The following is a 12,443-nucleotide window of genomic DNA, read 5'->3' on the forward strand; positions in this document are numbered from 1 at the left end:
CCGGACAGAGCGGGCTGGGAAGGGGATTGGCCGAGAAAGAAGGCGCGGAGAGAAAAAAGAAGGCGCCGACTCCGCCCCTTTTGCCGCGTGAGTTTCCCACGTCGCCCGCGAAGGCAGCGGCGCCTGGAGAGAACGAAGGCGGCGTTTGGGAAAGCGAGGCAACCGATGCGCGGGAGAAGGGGAGGCGAGCTTGGCAACTGGGATCGCGCTGACAGAGCGGCTTGGTCAGGGACCTGGTCGGTAAGGGTGCAACTGCAGGTGAGGTGAAAGAAAGTGTTGGGGAAAATGGGTAGGCAGGTCGCCAAAGACCCTTCACCCGAGTCCCTGTAATTAAGGGTTTTAATTAGACAATATGAGCCCTGCCAATGCTTTTTTTCTTAAAATATATTTAGGGGTAGTCTCATTTTTACTCAAGAAAATCACAATTTTTTAGTTCAAATCGGGGAAAATAAATACAGTAAATGGACAAAAGTACAAAGATTCACAAAATGTTTAGGGGTATGCATACCCCTGTGTCCCCCCAAGAAAAAAAAAAACACTGCGTCCTGGTATCTCATGAAGCAGGGCAGGCTGAAGACATTTTGGCACCTGATCTGCATCAGGAACAAGGGTGGAAAGAGACCAGCAGCACCTCCTATTGGCTAAGCGCCTCCTATTGGCCAGCAGGGCGGCAGCAGCAACAGGTGATGCATTCCTTGGAGCACAGATCTGTTGCCACAGTGGATCTTGCCACCTGAGGGGATTGCCTCATGGGTGTGCTGGCCCTGTCATGAAGAATCCCAGAAAAGCTCCTCTTCTTCCTCATTTCTGCATACTAAGGAGGTATTTTGCATGGCATTTTTAGTATTCCTTTACCCAAAGAACATCTTTCTTTCCTGTTCAGGATTCCTGTTCCTCAGCTTGCAAACTTGCCATTAAAAGAGGTAAGAGATGATACAGTATCTTCCCTTAAATGTTTCACAGTAATTTCAAAAAGCAACATTGTTCTTCACTGAATGCAAGCAGAATATAAACTCGGAAGCAGCACTCAGAAGGAGCCTTATTTTGTATCCAAATGCAAGAACAAGTTTGCACATGCTAACCCAAAGCAGCGTTTAGCATGAACAAGCAAAAGTGGGGGAAGCGGCTTTCTCCCTCCCTGCCAGTCTTGTTGTGATTGCACTACCAAGGGCTAAGCAACAGTTTGCCTTAGCATTATGTCCAAACACAGACTGTAGCTAAGGTTGGTTACTGGTTTACACTAATCGTTCCTCTGTGAGCCCAGGTTCAGATGTAATACTTAGCCAAGTGTAACGACTGGGAGAGGGATGTTGGAGCCACCATCTTCACTCTGGGAGCCATCATGTTTACATGTTCACGCTAAGGCATGATCACGTGCAAACTGGGTCTCACTGAGACAGTAGCATTGTCCTCAATATAAAAAACTGAAATTCTGCATCATCTGTGCAGTGCGATGAACCAATCTTGTAGCTTCCAAATTCAAGCTTTTTCACTGCTGCACACTTGTCAGAACTTCAGACTGAAGGTTATGCTGATCTATAAGGACATAACATGAATAATTTAAACAAAAGCTTTCCAGACACAATTAAGATAATGTATGCTTCCTCTTTTCCAGATATGTCCCTTGTATGGCCATCTGAGCATTTTTGCTAAAGTTATGTAACATTCCTCAAAACTGAAAGCAAATGGGAGTTCAGTAAGACTTAACTGAACATTTCTGTCAGGTGATGTTCTACTCTGTGCAGGGCAGCTGCAATCTTACAGGTCTCTTTATGTTGGTCCTTTTATTTATTATAATTATAGGGTTAGAAATAAAGCATTTTTTAAAAAATAAAAAAGCATATAAGCTAATGTTTTTCATTCTAGAACGTCAGAAATAAAATCAGTTTTCTCACAAAATTGTTGTTTGCCTCATTTGCTGCTTCTCTCACTTTTATGCAGTTTTATTACTGACATTTTTGCCCTGTTCAACTATGAAGCATGAATAGGATAGGGTGGCCTTTACTCACATGAAAGTTTCGTATTTAAAAGTCCCCGATCTTCCTGCACTGTATGGGGGAAAGTCCTTTGAGGACTCTTGAACATCAGGAGAAATCTCCACATGGCTGGGGACCCTGCTTTATTGGGGTCCCCAATTGCAAAGAGGCTTACTTTATTACTTATTTAGACTATACACAAAAACAAACAAACAAACAAACATATGCGATGTACTGAAAACAAAAACAGCTACAGATAACTTAATAACAAATGTTACAAAAATACAGACAGTTCCTGTGAAAATGCTGCAGTCATACAAATTACTGATAAATATAGAAGAATATCAATTCCTTCTGCTTCTAACACACACCCTGCATAATGCAGTGCTAGAGATAATATCTGGTACGCTGCAGGGTTAAAGAAGGAAAGGACAGAAAAGTTAGATAAGGAAAATGGGAGAAAGAAGGGTTTCTGCCCACCCAACCTTCTTAAAATGAAAAAGGTCCTTCTCACACGACCACCCTCCTCTATCAATGGACCAATCTGTCTTTGATCCTTTTCCCCCAAACTCCCAGAGTGTGTAACTTATGCCCACTGATTTAATTTTCCTTCTCTGGGGCCTGGCTTTGGGACTCTATGCCCAGACATTTTGCTGGCGCTGCATGTTGTCTTTGGGCACCAGGTAAACCCCTTTTCATTTCCCCATAAATGATTTATTTATGTCACAGTATTTCTATAGCTGCTGCATAACAGAAATTCTTGGGGTGGATCACAATGCAAAATAGGAAATAAAAAACAATGTAATATTACAGCATAGCACAAAACTGTAGCAAAAAAAAATACCGAGAGACTCAGACTGTGAAATATTTGCTGTTTTAAAGAGGTGCTGCCAAAAAGAAGGCTCTTCAAAACTGGGGTGCCTCTGCCTAGAAGGTCTCATGCTGCTGGTTATTGGTCTTATTTATCAGACAGAAGTACCTGGAGAAGGGTCCTCTCAAGAGGGTCTTGATGTTCAGGTTGAAAGAAGATGATCTTTCAGATAAGTTGGTTCCAAGCAGTTCAGGGCTTCAAATTGAGACTCAAAATTGCCTGGGAGCCACTGTAGCCGACAAAGCAGTAGCACTGGTGTAATATGGTCAAGCCATGTAGCTCCAGTTAATAATCTTGTGACCCTATTCTAGACCAAATGCAGTTTTCAAATCATTTTCCAAGGCAGCTGTTCTGCTCTACTTTAATATAATTGATTTTTATGTCTTTTTAAAAAAAGGAATGTGCTGTTAAAAGAGCAGAGTATTAAAGTTACTAGTCTTAATAGAGTTAGTAATTTTCAAAGTAGACCCACAAAAATAAAGAAGCCCAAGTTAGTCATACTCGTTAATTTCAATACTCTGCTCTTGAGAATGTCTAACATTAGCTACAACCCAATAGCTAACCGAATTGCTTTCAGAATGAAAGATAATATAGACTTTTATATTGTATTTTATATCAATTTTACAACAATGCCCATCAGAGCACGTTTGAGTAAGGTGAGAAAATGTCTGGGACTGGGTGCTCTTTCTGCGCATGCACTGCTTATCTTTATTTTCTTATTCCCATTAGGCTGCAGCATAGATAGGGAGTCCATTAATGGAGAGATGAGAGAAGCCCTTGAGTTATTTGTAAATGGAATTGATGCAGGGAAACAGCAGCAAAAGAGCTTTCATATATCTCTGTATCTACTACAGTATTAAGAGTCTAGTTCTGGCTGCTAAAAGGGGGGGATTTAGCATTCGGACTGGTTCTATCCCCTGTCACTAAGCACTAGCTTTTATCAAACATCTAGAGTTTATTTGAAGCCTGACATGTGAGGACTTGAACCTGCTTTTTAATAGAAGAATAAAGGCCAACATTCTAAACACACTTACTAGGGAATAAGCCCCATTGGGTGCAGCAGGTCTTGATTCTGAGCAGAAATGACTGGGCTGCCAAACAGAAAGTGCTTTTGAAGTTTTTCATGTACTTTTTTCTCACTGCAAAGCATCCAGGGACTTCTTCACTCCAGTGGTCCTATTTAAGGGGTCGAACTAGATGAGATCCAGGAGACCGATGGTGTGGTTTCTTGATATTTCCCTTGTTTGCTTATTAAGATTTATTAACCCACCTTCCCAGGGCACAGGTGGCGCTGTGGTCTAAACCACAGAGCCGTAAAGAATAAGGTGCGAGATTGGTTACATTATGCTCAAATCCAAGAGGTTTCTAAGTTGGATAAAAAGATAGGATTCCAGGTGGAAAAATCGAAATTAGAGACAGAATTGTTAGAACCAAAGACTAAGGTGCTTTCAAGAATGTATAACTTGCTGCTTAAATGGAATACTCAGGATGAGACAGTCAAATCAGCCATGATAAAATGGGCCCAGGATATTGGGTATAACATCATGTTTGAGGACTGGGAAAGGTTATGGACCACCGGTATGAAATTCACGGCATGTAATGCCTTGAAGGAAAATATTATGAAAATGATATATAGGTGGTACATGACCCCAGTCAAGCTTGCAAAAATATATCACCTGTCTGACAATATATTGTTGGAAATGTAAGGAGGCTGAAGGGACATTCTTTCACCTCTGGTGGACTTGTCCAAGAGTGAAGGTCTTCTGGGAAATGATCTATAATGAGTTAAAAAAGGTATTTAAATATACCTTTGTTAAGAAACCAGAAGCCTTTCTCTTGGGCATCGTCGGCCAGAAAGTGTTAAAGAAGGACAGAACTTTTTTTATGTATGCGACTACAGCAGCAAGAATACTTATCGCAAAACATTGGAAGACACAAGATTTGCCCACACTGGAAGAGTGGCAGACGCAATTGATGGACTATATGGAACTGGCTGAAATGACTGGCAGAATCCGAGATTTGGGAGAAGAAACAATGGAAGAGGACTGGAAAAAATTTAAGGACTATCTACAAAAACAGTACAAGTTGTATGAATGTTAAGAAATTGCACGATTTTGAAAAATATGGCTCCAGTAACTTGACTGTGAGATATAGAAAATTAAGTCATAAGTAAGAAAAGGTCGAAACTTAAAGTAATATTATGTTTAATCTAAGTTACAAAAAATTGACAAAAATTTACTCTAAGTTTAGAAATATAACATTTGAGAAGTACAAAATAAGGTATGAAACAAGGTAATAATTTGCTGTTAATCTCTATTACAAAGAATGCAGGGTAAGGGAGATGCGAGGAAGTCCAGTTAGTTATATAAAAAATGTGATGAATAGTTGTCTTTTTCTTTTTTCTTTCTTTTCTATATTGTTTGTTGGTGTACTTGTTTTTTGTTTGTTATTTCTTTGGTGAAGGGATTTGGTGTGTTTAATATGTGACTTTTCATTTTATGTTTGAAAATTTAATAAAAATATTTATATAAAAAAAAATAAACCACAGAGCCTAGGGGTTGCCGATCAGAAGGTCAGCAGTTCGAATCCCCGCGACAGGGTGAGCTCCCGTTCGGTCCCAGCTCCTGCCCACCTAGCAGTTCAAATGCATGCCAAGTGCAAGTAGATAAATAGGTACCACTCCGGCGGGAAGGTAAACAGCATTTCCGTGCGCTGTTCTGGTTCGCCAGAAGTGGCTTAGTCATGCTGGCCACATGACCCAGAAGCTGTCTGCGGACAAACACCAGCTCCCTTGGCCTATAGAGCAAGATGAGCGCCGCAACCCCAGAGTCGTCCACAACTGGACCTAATAGTCAGGGGTACCTTAACCTTTAACCCACCTTCCAGGGCATAGCACTTCCAAGGCATTGTATAGAAAGAAAGTGGTGGGGGGGATGAGTGTTCAGACCCCTGGGCCCTCACTTGTGGGGTGCCTCAGGGTTCCGTCCTCTCCCCCATGCTATTTAACATCTATATGAAGCCGCTGGGAGAGATCATCAGGGGGTTTGGACTGGGTGTCCATCAATATGCAGATGATACCCAGCTCTACCTCTCTTTCAAATCAGAACCAGTGAAGGCGGTGAAGGTCCTGTGTGAGTGCCTGGAGGCGGTTGGAGGATGGATGGCGGCTAATGGATTGAAGTTGAATCCTGACAAGACAGAAGTACTGTTTTTTGGGGACAGGGGGTGGGCTGGTGTGGAGGACTCCCTGGTCCTGAATAGGGTAACTGTGCCCCTGAAGGACCAGGTGCGCAGCCTGGGAGTCATTTTGGACTCACAGCTGTCCAAGGAGGCGCAGGTCAATTCTGTATCCAGGGCAGCTGTCTACCAACTCCACCTGGTACGCAGGCTGAGACCCTACCTGCCTGCGGACTGTCTCGCCAGAGTGGTGCATGCTCTAGTTATCTCCCGCTTGGACTACTGCAATGCGCTCTACGTGGGGCTACCTTTGAAGGTGACTCGGAAACTACAACTAATCCAGAATGCGGCAGCTAGACTGGTGACTGGGGGCGGCCACCGAGACCACATAACACCGGTCTTGAAAGACCTACATTGGCTCCCAGTACGTTTCCGAGCACAATTCAAAGTGCTGGTGTTGACCTTTAAAGCCCTAAACGGCCTCGGCCCAGTATACCTGAAGGAGCGTCTCCACCCCCATCGTTCTGCCCGGACGCTGAGGTCCAGTGCCGAGGGCCTTCTGGCGGTTCCCTCATTGCGAGAAGCAAAGCTACAGGGAACCAGGCAGAGGGCCTTCTCGGTAGTGGCGCCCGCCCTGTGGAACGCCCTCCCGTCAGATGTCAAAGCGATAAATAACTACCTGACATTTAGAAGACATCTTAAGGCAGCCCTGTTCAGGGAAGTTTTTAATCTGTGATATTTTACTGTATTTTTGCTTTCTATGGAAGCAGCCCAGAGTGGCTGGGGAAACCCAGCCAGATGGGCGGGGTACAAATAATAAATTATTATTATTATTATTATTATTATTATTATTATTATTATTATTATTATTTACAAAATCAGCTTTGCCACTTACTAAAACTGTCTCATGAATTAATGAGCCACAACAGTACACTCAGGAAGCAACACACCCACCAAATACAGAGTGAAAAGTGTGGGGGTGGCGGGGAGTCCTTGGGATCTTCTTAAAAGCAAATACTGGTGGGACCATGCATAGTTTCCTGGGAAAGGAATTCCAAAGCTGTGGGACCAACACCAAAAAGGACCTGTGTCTAGTATCCACAAAGCTAACAAACTGATGATGATCCAGAGAGCAGGGCAAATGAGGGTGATTTTAAAAGTTGCACAGGCACATACAGATGCAGCTGGTCCTTCAGATAGTTTGGTCTCCAAACATTCAGCAGGTTATTTGTACTTATTGTGCTTATTAGGGCTGTGCATGTTCCCCAATTCAATTTGGGGTCCAATCTGAAATGGCCCCGATCTGACTTAAGATGAGTGTTTACCGTAATTATGGTCATGAGAATGGGGGAGAAGGCAAAACCTGATGTAAAGCCCAGGTCAAACTAGAGCTCCGTATATGAAGCTATGTGTTCTGGGCCCAAAGTACTCTCTCGCTTGAAAAAGCCTTTTTTCACTAGCATCTTCTAAGAAATGTGGTGTTCATGACACCTACCATGCTATGTCTGTGAGGTGTGCTTCACTCCCAGAAAGTGTGGAAATCTGGCCTTTACTTTCTATTAAGAGCCTAGCTGTGAACAAAGTTTAATAAAATATTTGTATTCCCCCCCCCCCGCCCTTTGGGCATTTCTCTCTCATTCAGTATTTGCTCTGAATACTTCTGTCACCCCCTGAAGTTTTTGTGAACACTCCTACATGCTGACATATAAGTTCTGAAACGGGAAGCCCTTTCTTGTCATGAAAGGCCTGCTGTGATTTAGAACCCCGGAAGATCTGTGTGTCCTTTGCCAACCTCTCCATCCCCCTACATTTACTCATGAGGAATTACTTGTTGCGCCTGGGTTGGGATAGGCTCAGGAAGAGCAGCAGTGTGTGTGTGTGTGTGTGTGTGTGTGTGTGTGTGTGTGGTTCAGGAGGGATGAACAGAGGTGGGCTTAAAAGGTATGGAAGTCTGATTGCTTCAATCCTCCTCACCCACAAGCATCTTCCACTTGGGTGGGGGCACCTCAGTTTGCTTAATGTGCCTGCATAATATAAAGCTGGTACAGAGATGTTAATGGCCGGTCTTGACTAATGTGATAACTAGTGAGCTAAACTATTATTTATATGAAACTAAATGGTGGCAGTGAGATTTTTTTTTTTTTAAGGGAAAGCAGGTACCGGTACTTTTAATTAAAGGAGTGATCTAACACACATACATGAAAATCAAAAGGACAACTTGGTGATCCAAGAACGAGAGGTCGTACCTCATGCTGATCCATTTGCTCCTGCAAGTGGTGGTTGGATGAATAAATCGAAGTGTTCCACCCCACACCCTTTAACATGACCCACATAAAAATATGGCATGGTCCTTCAGCCAGTGGGAAAGGTGCAATAAATTGGTGCATTAATGGGAGAAAAAATGTACAAATCTCTCAGCTTGGCTTTGACTGCTGGGGCAGCTCAAGAGATTTTGCTGCTGGAGGCAAACAAGATGGTGTCCATTTCCCTATTCCATGTGCAAAAGCCAACCACGCTTGCAGTTGAATCTTACACAGTGATGACAGGACAACCCATCTTAGTGCAGCAGACTAGCTTTAGGGGCACAGAGCAGCCTACATGAACACCACTGTGCCCCCAGCACCGTGCTGCTGCTGCCCATTCCACCCTGCATCATTGCCATTTGAGACTGCTGCCTTACTCTGCCCAATGGTAGGACTGGCCCTGTTGTGTGCTGTAAAATTAGGGAACTCTTTTGTTTCTTATGCAGGCATTGCCTCAATTAGCAAACCACTGTCACCACAGACTACTACTACTTCCCCTTCTGTCCCTATAGCATCTAAAACGGCATGTGCCACTGGGCTTGAACTGTCCCATCACTTCCAGAAACAAAGACGAACACAACCAGAACAAAAGTTCCCAGATCCTGGTTGGAAAATGAACAAACAGAAGTTTATGTATGCATGCATTAGTCTGCCACACAATGACCTACATACAAAGTTAACACAAGAAGATGCATTAGGAATATGGAGAACTATTAGATCCAGCTCTCCAGTTAAGAGCATATAGTGGGTGAGCACTCTTAAGAGAAGATGGCACTTTATGGCGCAAGTGGGCATTTCAGGCTTTTACTGGATCTTCTTTCTTACATAGCAAAAAAGGAGAAAGTAAAACAAGCCAAGCTAAGCAGCGGAAGGCTGCAGAAGAGGGCTCTGTCTAAGTGGAACTGCTCTGTGCACTCATAGGATGTTTCAGCTGAGTGAAACATACATGCCTAAAAACAGGAGGACAAATGGAAGCAGGTGCAGGAAAACCAGTGGCAGACTTCAGTAATATGGTGCCTTGAGCAAAGGCAAAATTTGGTGCTCATTCCTAAATATCTCTCCCCCCCCACACACACACACCTTCTGTTCTGTGCATGCTCTCAAGTGCACTACATCATCCTTGCTGCAACTCAATTGCCTATCCTACCAGGGCCTAACTTTGAGTACGTGCCCATATAAATATAGGTACAGTCATACCTCATGTTACATTTACTTCAGGTTGAGCGTTTTTAGGTTGCATCCCATGGAGACCCGGAAGTGCTGGAAGGGTTACTTCCGGGTAACACCACTCGCGCATGTGCAGACGCACAAAATGACATGTGCAGAAGCGGCGAATCGTGATCCGCAGACACAGGTTGCATTCTGCTCATGTTGCGAACGGGCCTCTGGAACAGATCCCATTCACAACCAGAGGTACCACTGTACAGTCAAACCTCGGCTCCTGAACGCCTCCATTTTGGAACGTTTCGGCTCCCGAACACCAAAAACCAGAAGTAATCGTTTCGGTTTTCAAACGTTTTTTGGAAGCCAAGCGTTCGACGTGGTGTCCACTTGAGTGCAGGAATCTCCTGCAACCAATCAGAAGCTGTATCGAACATTTTGGAATCCAAATGGGCTTCCAGAACGAATTATGTTCGACAACTGAGGTTTGACTGTAACAACAACAACAATAATAAATTGCACCATGTCAGCTCAGCACCCTGTGCGGGGGAACTGCCCACACCTCCCTAAATCTGGCAGTGAGGAGAACCATCTTGTGTCAATGGACAACAGCTGATCCACCCATTCTCATGTGGGACTCAAATGCTGTTAATGTGCCAGCTACGCCAGCTCTTTCTGAGGCAATAGAGAGACCCCAGGGGGTTCAGATGTCCCTCTGAGCTGTGGAGAATTTATATTTTTCAGTGCCAAGGCACAGCACCATGAAAAGGTTAATGAGTCACCACAGTAAAAAAAAAAAAAAACCCCTTCCCATGTGCTCCCCAAAGTTATTAATATACCTAGAATCCTCCAGCAGATGTGTACATATTTGTGTGTGTGACTATTCAACAAAATATCCAAGGTCTTCTGCAACGGGCTCTTAGTTTAGAAATTAGAAACACTGGTTGCAACGCTGATGAAAACTTTTTTTATGTTGACAAACACTGCAACTCAAAACCAGTTCCACTGACATGAATGCATTTTTACCCACAAATAATACCATAAAGGTCAGACCTAGGCACTTACCATCACCATGGTGCCTGGGCACTGACGCATCATGTTATGAAACAAGACCAGCTTCCAAAGTGGTTTGCAGGATGTTATTAAGTATAATGATATTCTATTCTAGGGGTCCTTATACTAAAAGCCTGAAAGATGCTGAAGTTTCCATTCTTACTAGTATGAGGAGAGGAGAAAGGAGGAAATTAATGTGGAGTACTGCCAGTACGTATTTCTGGAGCATATAGTGAACATTTTATGGTGCTCAGCAGCAGGTAAATCTGCATTCAGGGCTATTGATTCATTTCACAACTTGTACTGATTCCAAGTCGAGAGGAGACAAGAGACAAGACGTAAGAATACTTATTTGTATAGGAAGAAAAACAATCCTGATGATGATGCTGATGATGATTTTGGGAGGTGGTAAATTAATGGTAAGGAAGCTGCACAAATATTCTCAACTCTTCCAAGTCATAAAGTGCACAAATGAACTGCCCCCCTCCATGGTGTGGAATAAACAGCCTTATATAACCAGCATGCTTAAGTCTAATTAATGCATGAAGGGGTTAATGCCACAGAGTAAACTGTTCTGCCAGGCTTAGCTAGGTCACTCCCCCTCACCTTGGGAGGGAATCTATTGTTTCCCCAGTTTACCATGTGAACTCCAACATGTAAAGTGGTCTGGGCTGGTTACTCCAAACTCAGACCACATAGCTTTTCTACAAAGCCAGCTTTGTGTTTCTATACAAATAATTTAGAAACATTAATCACTTTGCAACCTAAGCTTTACTGCCTGTGTTTTCTGAAAGCAGTGTGGCAAAGCACATGAATCTGACCTTTGAAGAGTTTGTAAGCAAACCATTTTTAACTTACCAAATGTGTGGTCTCTTTCCATGCTAAAGGAAGAGGGGAACTTTGGAAGCAACTTAGAAGGGGATATTTTAAAGGTTCAATAGCCTATATTTCAAGGCTTTACTTTCCTGTATATTTTGTGATTTTAAATCTCTGCTGGGATCTTGTCATCAGGAGAACTCTCTTTTTTTAAATACCTACTATTTTAGTTTAAACCAAAACTTAATACCAACACATGAAATGCAGCCTTGAGATCATCTATGGGACTGCAGACATTCTGAGACCATACAAGGAAATATTTGATGAGCTCAAGAGACAATAGCAGCAGCTGGCAATCATCATATTCCTCACAAAGATACCACCAGCAGCAGCAGATGTGCCCAGGCAAGCTACCTCTGGATCTGAACCACATCTAAACATTTCTTCTGGCTACAGGTCAAAACCCCTGGGCCTCATATAATCTGTACAGTGGTACCTCAGGTTAAGTACTTAATTCCTTCCGGAGGTCCGTTCTTAACCTGAAACTGTTCTTAACCTGAAGCACCACTTTAGCTAATGGAGCTTCCTGCTGCTGCTGCTGCTGCTGCTGCTGCTGCTGCTGCTGCTGCTGCACCACTGCCATGCGATTTCTGTTCTCATCCTGAAGTAAAGTTCTTAACCTGAGGTACTATTTCTGGGTTAGCGGAGTCTGTAACCTGAAGTGTATGTAACCTGAAGCGTGTGTAACCCGAGGTACCACTGCAGTAGCATCCAGCAAGGAGAAGGGGGAGGAAGATGAAGATGAAGGCTGAAAGTCCCATTCCTCCTCCACTGGTAAGTGCACAATTTTTAAAAATGGTTTGTTAAGGTTTTCTAGGATTTTTATGGTATAATAATAATAATAATAATAATAATAATAATAATAATAATATTTTATTATTTATACCACTCCCATCTGGCTGGGTTGCCCCAGCCACTGTGGGGAGCTTCCAACACATATAAAACCATAATAGGGGGTGTTCTGGCTTTTATGAGATTTTGCATATACGCACTATGACCAGGAATGCAACGCCTGTGTAAGATCTG

The 12,443-nt window shown here is 43.1% G+C and overlaps 1 long non-coding RNA gene across 1 annotated transcript; it reads left to right on the plus strand.

Moving 5' to 3' along the window:
- Positions 1 to 181: 181 nt before the first annotated feature.
- LOC308590074 lies at positions 182 to 1,780 on the plus strand. The gene is made up of 3 exons (XR_014009680.1): positions 182 to 258; positions 884 to 923; positions 1,616 to 1,780. It is a non-coding gene; the product is annotated as an uncharacterized lncRNA (long non-coding RNA).
- Positions 1,781 to 12,443: the final 10,663 nt, after the last annotated feature.

The sequence above is a fragment of the Podarcis bocagei genome, assembly GCF_964188305.1.
Source record: "Podarcis bocagei genome assembly, chromosome: 6".
In the NCBI taxonomy this organism is placed as follows: domain Eukaryota; kingdom Metazoa; phylum Chordata; class Lepidosauria; order Squamata; family Lacertidae; genus Podarcis; species Podarcis bocagei.